The sequence below is a fragment of the Castor canadensis genome, chromosome 14 (genome assembly GCF_047511655.1).
Source record: "Castor canadensis chromosome 14, mCasCan1.hap1v2, whole genome shotgun sequence".
In the NCBI taxonomy this organism is placed as follows: domain Eukaryota; kingdom Metazoa; phylum Chordata; class Mammalia; order Rodentia; family Castoridae; genus Castor; species Castor canadensis.
The window spans coordinates 27,029,409-27,044,809 of record NC_133399.1 but is presented as its reverse complement, the minus strand read 5'-3'; positions in this window follow the sequence as shown (position 1 = coordinate 27,044,809).

Genomic DNA, 15,401 nt, shown 5'->3' with positions numbered 1-15,401 from the left:
TCCAAGCTCTGGCCCGGAAGTGCCCCGTTCGGAGTGGAATCTCACCTAAATTGTACCCCGAGGGCAGAGAAATTCTAGTTTCCTCCCGTAGCGGTGCTGATTGGTTTTGGGGTTGGAGAAGATACAGGCCATGAGGACTAGGTTCAAACAAAGCCTCTGGGTGGGGCCGGAAGTGGAACAGGACCCAGCGCGCGGTTTGAACCGCAAACCTGAGAGTGGGAACGCGCCGGATGCTCGCTTCTTGTCCTCCCGCTCTCCTAGAGCCCCCCTTGTATTCCACTGTTGATAAAATTACCAATCTGTGAAGTGGTCTACTACCTTTACTCAATTAATCCAGTCTTTTTTTTTTTTTTTTTTTTGAGACAGGGTCTCTGTGTCAAGGCTGGGCTCGAACTCGCGATCTTATAGCCTCAGTCTTCTGAATGCTAGGATTACTACCACCACAACCGGCCTGATCCAGTCCTTAGGCCTTTATTTTTATTATTTGGACACCATCCTAAACACCAATAATTGACTCCTTTGTGTTTCCATTATACTGATACATTTTCTAAGACTTGAATTTATTTTTCCTTTTTCAAATAGGTATTTCTCTTTGCATTTAACGAATCTTAGCATAAATTCAGGACCTCTCACAGTATGCTGTAAAATAATACTGATACAAAGCATCTTAGCTCCCTCCCCCTTTGTTTTTGTTGGTGTGGTGGTTTTGGGGCGGGGCTTAACTCAGAGCCTTCACCCACCTTGAGCCACTCCACCAGCCTTTTTTTTGTGAAGGGTTTTTTGGAGATAGAGTCTTGTGGAACTATTTGCCCCAGCTGGCTTCCAACCACAGTCCTCCTGATCTCTGCCTTCTGAGTAGCTTGGATTACAGGCCTCTGTCACTGGTGTCCCCCTCCCCCTTGGTTTTTTTGCTACAGGGCTCTCTTACCTAGCTTAAGGTTAGCTAAATAGTGAACTTGCTACCCTCCTGCCTCCACCTGCCATAGTGCAGGGATTATAGGCATGGATTAAAGCCAGGCCCCCAGGCATTCTTCACAAATTGAGTTTGTGGTTTTATTTGTTTGTTTTCGGCAGTAGTGTGACTTTAATTTAGGGCCTGGCCTTAAGCTAGTAGGTACTCTAACCACTGGAGCCTCTCAGCCCACCCTACAAATTGAGGACAGGTTCTAAAGTTTCTACAGAAATCATTTTGCTGTGGTTTCAAGTGGGTGGCCTTTGGGGAATTAATACATGATTTAAACCACTGGTTTATCAACATATTTTATGAAGATTGCTTCATGTGTGTTACCCAATGTATTTTATGCACTTACTGAATTGTTCTGTCAAAATTTGATATTTTGCTGGACAAAAATATTAAATATTTATCCAAAGTAGTTTGTTTTTAAGAATAATTTCTGGGTTTCTTTCTTTGCATTTAAAATGCTCCTTAAACCCTCTTACACTGTTGGTGGGAATGTAGACTAGTACAACCACTCTGGAAAAAAACTTGGAGGCTACTTAAAAAGCTGGACATCGATCTACCATTTGATCCAGCAATACCACTCTTGGGGATATACCCAAAAGACTGTTACTCCAGAGGCACCTGCACATCCATGTTTATTGCGGCACCATTCACAATAGCCAAGTTATGGAAACAGCCAAGATGCCCCAGCACTGACGAATGGATTAAGAAAATGTGGTATCTATACACAATGGAATTTTATGCAGCCATGAAGAAGAACGAAATGTTATCATTCGCTGGTAAATGGATGGAATTGGAGAACATCATTCTGAGTGAGGTTAGCCTGGCCCAAAAGACCAAAAATCGTATGTTCTCCTTCATATGTGGACATTAGATCAAGGGCAAACACAACAAGGGGATTGGACTATGAGCACATGATAAAAGCGAGAGCACACAAGGAAGGGGTGAGGATAGGTAAGACACCTAAAAAAACTAGCTAGCATTTGTTGCCCTTAATGCAGAGAAACTAAAGCAGATACCTTAAAGCAACTGAGGCCAATAGGAAAAGGGGAACAGGTACTAGAGAAAAGGTTAGATCAAAAAGAATTAACCTAGAAGGTAACACCCACACACAGGAAATCAATGTGAGTCAATGCCCTGTACAGCTATCCTTATCTCAACCAGCAAAAACCCTTGTTCCTTCCTATTATTGCTTATACTCTCTCTACAACAAAATTAGAAATAAGGGCAAAATAATTTCTGCTGGGTATTGGGGGGGGAGAGGGAGGGGGCGGAGTGGGTGGTAAGGGAGGGGGTGGGGGCAGGGGGGAGAAATGAACCAAGCCTTGTATGCACATATGAATAATAAAAGAAAAATGAAAAAATAAATAAAAATAAAAATGAAAAATATAATAAAATAAAATGCTCTTTAAAGAAACAGAAAATCTAGACTACATAAACACTTCCTGAATTTCGTCTGCAATGTATTACTTTGGGTTTTTTTAGTATTATTGTTATTATTATGTGAGCTGGGGTTTGAATTCAGGGTCTACACCTTGAGCCATTCCACCAGCCCTTGTTCATGATGGGTTTTTTCAAGATATGGTCTTGCAAACTATTTGCCCAAGCTGGCGCCAGTGGTTTGTGCCTAGCCACCTGAGAGATTGAGATTTGGGGGATTGCAGTTCAAGGCTAACCTGGGCATATAGTTCAAGAGACCCCCATCTCCAAAATAACGAGAGCAAAATGGACTGGAAGCATGGCTCAAGTGGTAGAGTGCCTTCTTTGCAACCATGAAGACTTGAGTTCAAACCCCAGTCACACACACACACACACACACACACACACACACACACACACAAATTTAAACTTTTCATCCTCATGTGACTTTATTTTGGTTAATTGTGTGAAGAGTGGATCCAATTTTTTTTTCTCCAGAAAAATAGCCAATTACTGTAGTACCTCTTACTAATAAACTCTCCTTGATTTACTAATTTGAAATTCCATATTTATTAAACAAATTCCTACATATATTGTTACCCTACTCTAATCTTATACTGCTAGGTGACCTAGCTAAATTTCTACCCCACACCAGTCTTGTTTACCTTTGAGGACAGGATGGCTATAGGTTAGCAGTTCCTCTGCAGTGGGCCAGCAGAGACCAACTGGATGTAAAATGTCTGCCAGTGACAGCCAATCTCTAACTACATCATAATGCCATCTGTGAACAATTGCCATGGCAACCAAAAAGAACCATATAAAGAGTGAAAAGAGATAGCACCCAAATTCTCAGAAAATCTCTGCCCATCCCCAGAAAATACATGAATATTCCTCCCCTAAATTAACCTATCCCTTCCCCTCATTTCTTTTATTTCTCAACCCCTATCAGTCCCAGTTGATTCTTTAACTTATCTCCCACTTCTATTCTTGGCCAAGAATAAAAGTCTCCTCTGCTTAATGGTGGTCACTGTTGTTATTGGTTCCACTATTCAAAGAGGGAGAAAAGCAGGGTGTACTGGTACATCTCTGTAATTCCAGCACCCAGAAGGCTGAGGCAGGAGGACTGAAAGCTGGAGGTCAGCCTGGGCTACATAAGGAGACCCCTGCCTCAAAAAATCAACCACCCCAAAAAAAAAAGAAAGCTAAAAAAGAAAAAGTATCCAATTTGGAATCAAAACTTGGTAGTAATGCCTGTATCTGTTTCTGTGGCAGTAATATGTTTACTTATATCAGTATCAGTATCATAATCTTTTCATTTCAATAGTTTTATAGCAACTTATTTTGCAGTAGTAAAACTATGGTAGTGTTTATTGTATCTTACTACTACTTTAGGTGCTTCATGGACATTAAATTTTGGAGGATCTTGTTTTTAGTAGTGCCAGGGATCAAACCCAGGGCTTTGTGTAGGCTAGGCAACTTCCCTACCACTGGACTACACACCCAGGCCCACATGCAGTAAGGTTTTATGCTCCCAATGATGTAGGTACAATCATGATTTTTGCTTTTTTAGGCAAAGTTTATTGAGATAATGGACCTATGACAATTTGCTCTTTGAAAACAATGTAATTCAATTTTTAAGTATTTTACATCTTGTGTAACCCTCATAATTCCAGAACATTTTTATCACCCCTAAATAACCATTTGGATAGCAAACGTCCCCCATTTACAACTTTTCTTATACTCTAGGCAAGCACAAATCTATTTTATGTCTTTACAGATTTACCTTTTAAGGACATTTCATAGGAGTAAAATCAGACAATGTTTCGTGAGTAGCTTTTTCACTTAGAGTGTTTTTCAAAGCCCATCTGTCTTGTAGTATCTATCATTCCTTTTTCACTCCATTATTTACTCATCATTTGATGGACATTGGGTTGTTTTCACTTCAGCAGCATTACGAATAATGCTGCTGCAAACATTAACACATCTCTTTGTGCATACAGGTCTTTATTTCTCTTAGCTATGTATTTAGGAGGGGAATTTCTGGAACTTACGGAAACTGTATTTAAAAAAACAAAGTGCCAGGCTCCTAGCTACACAGGAGACAGAGATCAGAAGGATCGCAGTTCAAAGCCAGCCCAGGCAAATAGTTTGTGAGACCCTATCTCAAAAAAAAAAAAAAAAACCTTCACAAAAAAAGGGCTGGTGGAGTGGCTCAAGGTGTAGGCCCTGAGTTCAAACCCTAGTATCAACGAAAAATAAATAAATAAATAAAACCCACAAAAACTATGTTTAACAATTTGGAAGAAAAAACAGACTGCTTTCTGTTTCCATTTGACATTTCTACCAAAAAACATACAAGGGTTCCAAATGCTCCATATTCTTGCTACCACATGTTATGGTTTGAATTTTAAATGGCCCTCAGAATCTCATGTGTTGAAGGCTCAGTCCTCAGCTGATGGGACTGTCGGGAGTGGCAGGTCCTCTAAAAGGCAGGGCCTCATTGGAGAAGTTAGGTCCTTGGGAGCTTGAAACTCAAACCTTCTGAGTGTGTGTGTGTGTGTGTGTGTGTGTGTGTGTGTGTGTGTGTGTGTCTCTCTCTTGCTCTCTCTCTTCCCAGGCCACCATGAGGTGAGCAGCTTTGCTCCACCACACCCTCACTGCCAGGATTTTCTGCCTGGATATAGGCGTAAAGCACTGGGGCCAAGCAACCCTAGACCAAACCTCAAACCATGGGCCAAAAGAAGTCTTTCCTCCTTTTAAGTTTTTTCTCTCAGGCATTTGGTCCCTTAGGTGGAAAGCTGACAACACAACCCAATTCATAGCCTGTCTTTTTGGAGAAATGTCTGCTCAAATCCTTTTCAAAACTGATCATTTGTCTTTTCATTGTTGAGTCATAAGAGTTCTTCATATATACTGTAGTTATCTTTTTTTTTTTTTTTTTTTTTTGAGGTACTGGAGGTTGAACTCGGGGCCTTCACCTGGAGCCACTCCACCAGCTCCTTTTTTGTGAAGGGTTTTTTGGGAACAATTTGCCTGGGCTGGCTTCAAACCACGATCCTCCTGATCTCTGCCTCCTGAGTAGCTAGGATTACAGGCATGAGACTCTGACACCCAGCCTGTAGTTATCTCTTTCATATCATTTATGGTTGGGAAATATTTTCTCCCATTCCATGCCTTGTCTTCTACTGTTTGGATAGTGTACTTGAGAATATAAAAATATGTAATTTTTTTTATTTTTTACTTTTGGCAGTACTGTGGTTTGAACTCAGGGCCTCATACTTGCTAAACAGGTGCTCTACCACTTGAGCCACTCCAGCAGCACACAAGTTTATAATTTTAATGGATGTCTTTTAATGTACAAAATATTTTCATGTGGAGCAGAAAGTAGTTGGCATGCAACTGCAGTCTCAGCTACTTGGGAGGCTGAAGCAGAGGACAGCTTGAGCCTAGGAGTTTGAGAACAGCACAGACAACATAGCAAGACTCTAGCTCAAAAAGAAAAAAATTTAAGTGGGTAAATTCCAGTTAACTTTTCCTTTCTTTGCAATGTGCTTTTGCTACCACACCTAAGAAAACCCTGTGTCAGGTGCAGTGGCTCATGCCTATAATCCTAGTTATTATGGAGGTGAAGACTAGATTACAGTTCGGGGCCAACCTGGGTAAAAAGTACACAGAACCCATCCCCATAATTTCTTCTAGGAATTTTACAGTTTCAGGTCTTTTTTTGGGGGGGCAGAGGGATGGAGCAACTGGGGTTTGAACTCAGGGCTTCACACTCGCAAAGTAGGCACTCTACCACTTGAGCCACACCTCCAGTCCATTTTGCTCTGGTTATTTTCCAGATGGGGTCTCTTGAACTATTTGCCCAGGCTGGCCTCGAACCACAGTCCTCCCAGTCTCAGTCTCACAAGTAGCTAGGATTACAGACCTAAGCCACCAGCTCCCAGTCAATTTCAGGTCTTAACTTTAGTGTACATTGGCAATTTGTAATTGTGACATTAAAGTTTATGAACACACGTGGAATAATTAAATTATGACAGTTAACTTATCCATTACCTCAGATACTTAACATTTTGAGATTTGAATGAAATAATTTTTTAAAGCTGCCCCAAAGGGTAGTGTACTGGGCAGCAGCTGGGAAATCAGTGGTTGGACTTGACCCCATGTTCCAGCTCATCCATCTTCCTGATGTTCTAGGAGTTGCATGAGCCCTTGGCAGCCCTGATGAGCTCATCTGCCAGGCACTCAGTAGTGGGCTTGATGGTCTGGGAGGCAGCCTCCCAGGCGCCCCTGCACAGATGGATCAACCAGATGGCCTGGTTCACCTGGCACAGGAGGGACATATCCATAGCCTGTTCTCCCCCAATGTGTGTTGGATCTTCCTAGGGGCTACTGTGAATGAGGGCATTTACCAGGACCTGCAAGGTTTCTCACCAGGACCAGATGGTCTCAAAGGCATGCTGGACAATGCACACAGTCATGAACTCTGCCACTTTTGCAAGCATACATCATGGAGTTGTTGAGACGCTCACTCCATGATGGGGAACTGTGCTTGGCACATAGTGTCCTGCACTGTTGGGCAGATATTTGGCATACTTCTTCACTTAAATATAATCCTGCAGTCTGGTGCTGGTGGCTCATGCCTATAATCCTAGCTACTTAGGAGGCAGAGATCAGGAGGATCGAGGTTTGAAGCCAGCCCGGGCAAATAGTTTGAGAGACCCTATCTCAAAAAAAAGCCTTCACAAAAATAGGACTGGTGTAGTGGCTCAAGATGAAGATTCTGAGTTCAAAAACCCCAGTACCACAAATACATATATATATATATATATATATATATATATATATATATATATATATATATAATCCCACAGAGAAATGTCATTGATCTGTATATCATCACTACTCCCTGTCCCAAAGAGCTTGATGTCAGGGATCTCTGCCATTGCCATGGAACTATCTCCTACTCAGTCTTCCTGAGGGCATAAACAGGGTATCCCTGTCACTCTGTGTGGAGCAAGTATCATGTTGGCACAGAGAGAATGAATGAAGTAATTATTAAAAGGATATACACGATGATCATGTGGGATTTATCCATGGGATACAAGGCAGGCTTATATGCAAATCAAGAAGAGTGAGTGGCAGTGGTGCAGCTCAGTGGTAGAGCACTTGCTTGCTTCACATTTGAGAGGCCCTAAGATTGATCCCCAGTTCTGTAAAAAAGGTTGTAATCAGACTTGTAAGAGAAGAGAAGAGAAGAGAAGTTCTAAGATACAAAGTCAACACACAAAAATCAGCAGGGTTTCTATATACTCACAATAAACTCTGAAAATGAAAACAATCCTGTTTATAATAGCATCAAAAGCAAGGTAATTAAAAAACATAATACATAGCTGGGCACCGATGACTCACAACTGAAATTCTAGCTACTCAGGGTCATGATTAGGGGATGGCCTGGGCCAAAATTTCTCGAGACCCCATCTCAACCAATAGCTGGGCCACATGTGAAGGACAGACCACATGACGTTAAGGAGACAATTCTCCTTCCCAGGAAATGCCTGTCTGCATCTGAAAAGCATCTCTGCCCTCAGGCAATACACAAAGAAAAAGGCTATAAAACCCAATCTCCACCCTGACCCAGGGGACCACTGGTTTCTGGGTCCCCCTGCATTCCCCAACATGTGGTCTTTCTCTTCTCTTCTCTACAAATAAAATCTTTCCAACCTTTGCTGCTGGAGTCCACCTGTGCTTTCATTCTCAGAGCAGGCTCAAGAACCCTGAGCACCTGAAATTCCTGCATGTGTCATCTGTGCATCATATTTGGCAACCACGAAGGGACAAGTCTTCACCTGAGGTCGGTATAGGTTGTGCCAAACTGGAAAAGGCTGCCTAGGAAAGTGACAGTGACCATCTGGCACTCAGATGGAGTCTGTTCTCCAGGAGAGCCACCCACCATGGCCTGGCTATGGTGGACCTCTCAGGCTGACCTTCTCTCCCTCTCTCTCTCTCTCTCTCTCTCTCTCTCTCTTTCTCTTGTTAAGGAGGGTTTCTCGCTTGGGAATCTGAGGAACCGCTCCAGGCCCATTACAGCTGTAAGGCAGGCAACCTGAGAGAACTCAGGGGCTGGTCAGGGGCTTATACCAGACTGCCAATGCTACAGGGAAGGAGACAGACTTCAGTGCACTGAGGCTTTTTTTTTTTTTTCCCTCTCCTTAAACTCTCTCTCTCTCTTTCAAGATCTGACCTACTTAAGAGGAGGTCCAAAAAGAGCCAATGTAAAGGAAAGTTTCTCTTCAAGCTGTAAGGGTGCTCTGGCTGGGGCACTCCCCATTCTCACCTGAAGGCTGGAGATGCAACTTCCTGACATGCACTGAGGCTTCAAAGGCGGCTAAGTCTTGGACCCCTCCAGCCATGTCCATGGCAAACAGACAATCAGATCTCTCATGCTTCCTTCACGGCTTCCTGGTCCAAGACTGGAGGTCGCCCTGTGCTTCCAGTGCTCCAGTACTGCCCTTGGGCAGGATTGACCTGAACAGCAGTGGTGGCCAAAAATCCCTCATGTGTTGAGCCTGGAAACTCTCTTTTCCTCCAATCCTCAGCCCCTACTTCCCTGTTCCCAAGTAGTTCAGGATGAGAGGCCCCCTCCCCCCTTTGCTCTAAACAACATGGGCTTCCTTCTTCAGGGAGTTTGAGACAAATCCCTGCAGGCGCCAGAAACTGCTAATCTCTACATAAGCTTAACTGTCTTTATCAAGCATCTGGTAAAACTGGTTAAACTGGTTAAACAGTTTCCATAGCCTGCCCACAGGGAAAAGATTAAACAAACAAACAAACAAACAAACAGTTAAAAAGCAGAGATCCCCAGGAAAAGGCTTCAGATGCTCTCTCTCTTTTCATAAAAAGCATATATGCCTCACAGGATATATAGGGGGACAGAAGTCTATTCATCAGGAGTCCCCATCCACACCTCTGCAAGAGTCTTCCCTATGGCCATGCAAGCCCTCTTGGTTACTTTAATAGAGTTATTTTTAAATTACAAGCCTTCAGCTGGTAGAGAAGAGCCAGGTACCTGGGTCACAGGGCAAACAGGCAAGTCAAAATAGAGATTGGTCAAAAGTCATTTCAGTGGGGTGGCTGCACCCAAAATAACCTAAAATCCTCCATGATCTTAGCCACAGGTGGCAGTGGCAGGAGCAAGGGAGAGAGGGACACCCTTTCCCACTAGACTTTCTCCTCATCTGGGGACGCCTAGATAAAAGGAGAAACCTCTGTTAAAGTGACCAATTTTCCCTTGTTTCCCTTTTTAGATGGGGAATCAAGCCTCAAGGATCCAGGAAGGATCCCCCCTTGCCTGCTTATTAAAACATTGGAAAGATCTTGATCCAGAAAGTCTTCAGCAAAAGTGACTCAAGTTTTACTGCACCCAGGCTTGGCCACAGTAACCTCTGGGAGATGAGGAAAGATGGCCAGAAAGCGGGAGCATTAATTATTATATCATTCTTCAATTAGATATGTTCTGTAAAAAGGAGGGAAAGTGGACCAATGTTCAAGTGTTCTTTTTCCTAAGAGACCACCCAGAATGGCTGAGCAAATGCAGGCTAGATATCCAGACCATGTGACCCTTCGCAAAAAGCCCCCTAACTCCCTTGAACCAAAGACTCCGTCTGATGCTCCATGAGCTCCCCTTCTCCCCCTTTACCCAGCCACCTCACACAGCAGACATCGTCCCTCAGGACTCTACCCCTCCAGTTGATTCCTGGAGGGGACAGGGCTCATGTTCCTTTTAGAGTGAGTGAACTTAAAGAAATAAAAAAGGATGTAGGAAATTATACAGAAAACCCAGAGTAGTACATCCAGGCATTCAGAGAAGTCAGCCAAAACTTTGAACTGAGCTGGAAAGATGTAACGCTATTGCTATCTCAGACCCTTACTGAGCTGGAGAAACAGCGGGTACTAGATCAGGCAGTCACAGCCGGAGATGATTATCACTTAGATAAAAGCAGCCCTACAGCCTGTCTCATACTGGGCCCTCACAGGAAGGAGGAGGGGGAGGGAGAAGAAAGACAAAGACACTAGATACCTAAAAGGGAACCTCCATTCCCAATTCCAACAGGAGATCAGGCCGTGCCTAGGTATGACCCTAAGTGGGACCCTGAAAATGACAAGGATGAATGGAGCCATAACCACTTCATCCACTGCATTCTTGAGGGCCTGAGGAGAGCCAAAGTAAAACCTCTTAATTACTCCCAAGTCATGGCTGTACAGCAAGGACCTTTAGAAACCCCAGTAGCTTTCCTACAGAGACTTAAGGATGCTTTACGAAAGCAGACCAACATTGTACCAGAGTCACAGGAAGAGGAAATGTCCTAAAAGATAAATTTCTAACACAGTCAGCACCAGATGTCTGTAAAAACTTCAGAAACCGGTGGCTGAAGGAAGCAGAGATCTGGACCAATTGGTCTGTGTAGCCACATCTGTATAGTATAACAGGGACTTAGAAAAAGAAAAGAAGGACCTGGAAAAGGAAAAGAGAAAGGATAAGCAGCAGGAGGTGCTGATCACAGCACTCAGAGAGACTTCCCCAGGGCAAAGTCCAAACCCAAGGACATGCTTTAAATGTGGACAGGAAGGCCATTTTAGGAGGGAGTACCCCCGGAGAAAGCTACCTCCAGGACCCTGCCCCATTTGTCGGGGAAAACACTGGAAGGCACACTGTCTCTGGTTCTCAGGGGAACCGAGGTCAGAGCCTCCCACTCAATGACGGGTCCTGGGGCCTCCCATACAGGTGCCTGTGACCACCATAAAAGCAGGGGAGCCCCAGGTTATACTCACTATCGAAAAGCACAAGGTCAGCCTCCTTATTGATACTGGAGCCAGCATCTCAGCTATTCTTTTCTCTCCTGGACCCAGGTCCTCCAAGAAAATTACTGTTCGGGGCATATCAGGCCAGCCTCTACAGCGTTATTTCACTCAGCCTTTAGCCTGCTCCTGGGGAGATTTCCATTTCTCTCACTCCTTTTTAATTGTCCCAGAAACTCCTACTCCTCTGCTAGGGCAAGACTTTCTATCTAAATTGGGGGTACAACTCCTTTTACGCCCAGGATAGTACTTCTGTTTGCCCCGATAGAGGAACAAGTGGACCTCATGGCATGGACAGATGGACACACTGTGGAACAGGCACGAACAGCTGTCCCAGTCCTAATTTATCTCAAGGACCCCTCTTGGTTTCCCCATCAAAAACAATATCCATTAAAGCCAGAAGTTAAGGAGGGGCTAATTCCCATAATCATAGACTTAAAGAGACAGGGACTGACTGCTAATAGAATGCTCCAGCCCAATAATACTCCTATCCTTGGTGTCAGGAAGGGGTCTAACAAATGGAGGCTAGTCCAGGATCTCCGCCTGATCAGTGAAGCACTAGTGCCTCTCCAGTCTGTAGTTCCAAATCCCTACACCCTTTTAGCCCAAATACTTCCAGGTACTGCTTACTACTCCATCCTGGATTTAAAGGATGCCTTCTTTTGCATTCCCTTACATCCTAAAATTCAACCTATCTTTGCCTTTGAGGACCCCACATGAAAGTCTGGACAGGTCACCTGGACTGTCCTCCCCCAGGGATTCAAAGACAGCCCCCATCTCTTTGGGTTGGCTCTAACCCAAGACTTGGCAGAGTGGCAATATCCACAAGCTACTCTGCTACAATATTTGCTCTGTGGACCAAATGAGCCTGTTATTTCATGAGCTACTGAATCCTTACTAAACTTCCTACCAGACAGAGGATATAAAATCTCTAAAGAAAAAGCTAAACTGTGTCAGTCTAGGGTTACATATTTAAGTCTTGTCCTGGAGAAAGAAATGAGGGCTCTAAGAGAAGATAGAATCCATCCAATCCTGATGTTTCCTCTAACTAAAACTCTAAAACAATTAAGGTCCTTTTGGGGGGTGAGAGGATAATGTAGAATTTGGATCCTGGGATATGCAGACCTAGCCAGGCCCTTATATCAAATCCTTAAGGAAGCACAGAAGGATCACCAGCCCTTTATTAAATGGGATGACAAGTCGGAAAATGCATTCCATCAGTTAAAAAAGGCCCTTATGACAGCTCCAGCCCTGGGTCTGCCAGTACAAGACCAGTTTCAATGATATGTCTATGAAAAGGGAGGACTGGCCTTGGGAGTGGTGACTCAACTCTACTTAAGTAAAGAATTAGATCAGGTAGCCAAGGGATGGCCAGGATGCCTTAGAACAGTGGCTAAGCCTTCTAGTGCCCGAAACTCAAAAACTTATCCTAAACCACCCCCTAACGGTTTACACCCCACAGGACTAGGGGGAATTTTAAAATCAAAAGGAAAACTTTGACTATCTGACAGCTGTCTACTTAAATACCAGGCCCAGCTTCTAGGAGGGACAGAAATAACTGTAAGGACCTACCAGAGCCTAAATCCTGATCCCTTCTACCAGAGGCAGAGGGAGATCCTGAACACTCACGTGAAGGGGTATTTAATGAAAAATTATGCTGCCCGACCTTACTTAACTGATGGCAGTTCTTTTGTCAAAAATGGTAACAGACATGCAGGGTTTGCAGTAGTTGACAGAATTTGGCATCCTCAAATCAGGTCCTCTTCCTCCTAATACAAGTGCTCAATTGACAGAATCAGTGGCCCTAACAGAAGCCCTAAGACTGTCAAAAGAACAGAGAGTAAACATCTATACAGATTCTAAGTATGCCTTCCTTATTCTGCATGCTCATGCAGCCATCTGGAAGGAAAGGGGAATGCTAACTACAACAGGAACAACTTCCCATAGAGATAAAAGGGAAGTTACTCTAATAGTTTTAGGGATAACAGCATTAATTGCAGCCCTTGCTGGAAAGAAGGAAGGGTATGTGCCATCACCATCACCAATACCTCCTGTTGCACATGTATAAACACTTCAGGCATTGTACAGGAACGTGCAGACTACATTCTCCAACAGGTTAAGTGGCTCTGGGAGCAATCTCTTGAAACTCAAGTTCCTACACAGGTATGGGACCAAATAAAATCCTGGCTTCCCTCCAGGACTTCATTCCTACCCTTTCTGGAGCCTATAGTTGCTATTATTCTCTTGCTTGTGTTTGGGCCTTGCATTTTAAACTTACTTATCAAGTTTGTTTCTTCTCGACTAGAATCCACCAAACTACAAATGCCTCTGATGGAGATGAAAACAACCTACTATCGTGTTCCTCTCTAACTCCTCTCTCATGGTCAGCCCTGATGCTGCGGGGCCCTTTCATCACCCCGTCAACAGGAAGCAGTTACTGAACAAACTTCGTTGTCCCTATCCCTAACAGTAGTTAGGGTGGTCCTGAGACGGGGGACTTGAAGGATGGACTGCAGGAGGTCAAGGAGACCCTTCTCCTTCCCAGGAAATGTCCATCTGCATCTGAAAGGCATCTCTGCCCTCAGGCAATACACAAAGAAAAAGGCTATAAAACCCAATCTCCACCCTGACCCAGGGGACCACTGGTTTCTGGGTGCCCCTGCATTCCCCAACATGCGGTATTTCTCTTCTCTTCTCTACAAATAAAATCCTTCTGACCTCTGCTGCTAGAGTCCACCTGTGCTTTCATTCTCAGAGAAGCTCAAGAATCCTGAGCACCTGAAATTCCTGCATGTGTCCTCTGTGTATCACAGGGTACATGCTATTATCCCAGTTACATGGGAAGCAAAGTTCAGAACAGCTGGCAAAAAGCAAGACCCTATCTCAAAAATAACCAGAGCAAAAAGGTCTGGTGCAGTGGCTCAAGTAGTAGAGTGCCTACCTTGCAACTGTGAAGGGCTGAGTTCAAACCTCAGTGACAAAAAAAAAAAAAAAAAAAAGCATAAACATAAAGGAATTTGCTGGCTCTCAGTCAATTGAAGACACCAAGGGGAGGTGGCACTCACAGGCCAGGAAGAGAGCCCTCACCAGGAAGCAATCCTGATGAGACGCTTCCAGAAAATACATTTCTTTTGTTTAAACACCTATGGTAAATTGTTATGGCAGCACAACCTGATTACAATAGATGACAAACAAAACCCACTAATCAAGTCTAATTTATTTCTTCCTTCCCCCTTTCTTCCTCTTTCTCTCTATTTTTCCTCCCTTCCCCTCCCCCCTTTCTTTTCTGTGCAGAGGATTAAACCCAGGGCCTCACACATGCCGGACTACTGCTCTGCCACTGAACTACATCCGCAGCTTCAAACCCAATTTCTTCTCTTTTTGGCGGTACTGGGGTTTGAACTTAAGGCCTGGTGCTTGCTAGGCAGGTGCTGTATCACTTCAATCATGCTCCCTTTGGTTTTAGTTATTTTTCCAATAAGGTCTGAAATTTATGCTCAGACCGGTCTGAACAGCAACCATCCTGATCTCTGCATACCGAGTAGCTAGGATTACATGTGTGAGCCACCTCACCTGGCTTCCAAACTCAACTTCCTTGTAATGAATTAACAGAACTAAATAAATTCTGCCAATATTAATATATAAAAAAAGCACAACAATATTAGAAATGAAAAAGATAATGCAGAAGGTAAATAATTACAAAAGCCATAAATGAGAAAAATATAAGAAAATATTATGAATTTCAACTGTAAAATTTAAAATGCAAAACCCCTATAAAAACAATACTTGCCAAAACAAAACTTTCAAAATTGGACTTAACATGAAATTGAAAATCTTTACAACAATAATGCTACCCAACAATACTTATTTACCTATAAAATAAATGTAGAGTACATCCTTTTAGGAAAACACTGCACATCACACACAAAGGAGGCTCACGAGAGTTATCTCGTGTCCAAAAGTTTAATAAGCAGGGTGGCTGGCTGAGAGAAAAAGGCGCAGCAGCTTCTCTCAGAAGGTCTGGTCTTAAGTAGCATTTGGGGGAAAGCAAGAACAAAGGATGGTCTTTGATTTGCAAAGGAAGAGACCAGCTGCAGGACCAAGGTCTCAGGCAAAGGGAGGTGGCGGGAGATAAGGAACAGTGAGCCTTGATCTGCAGAGG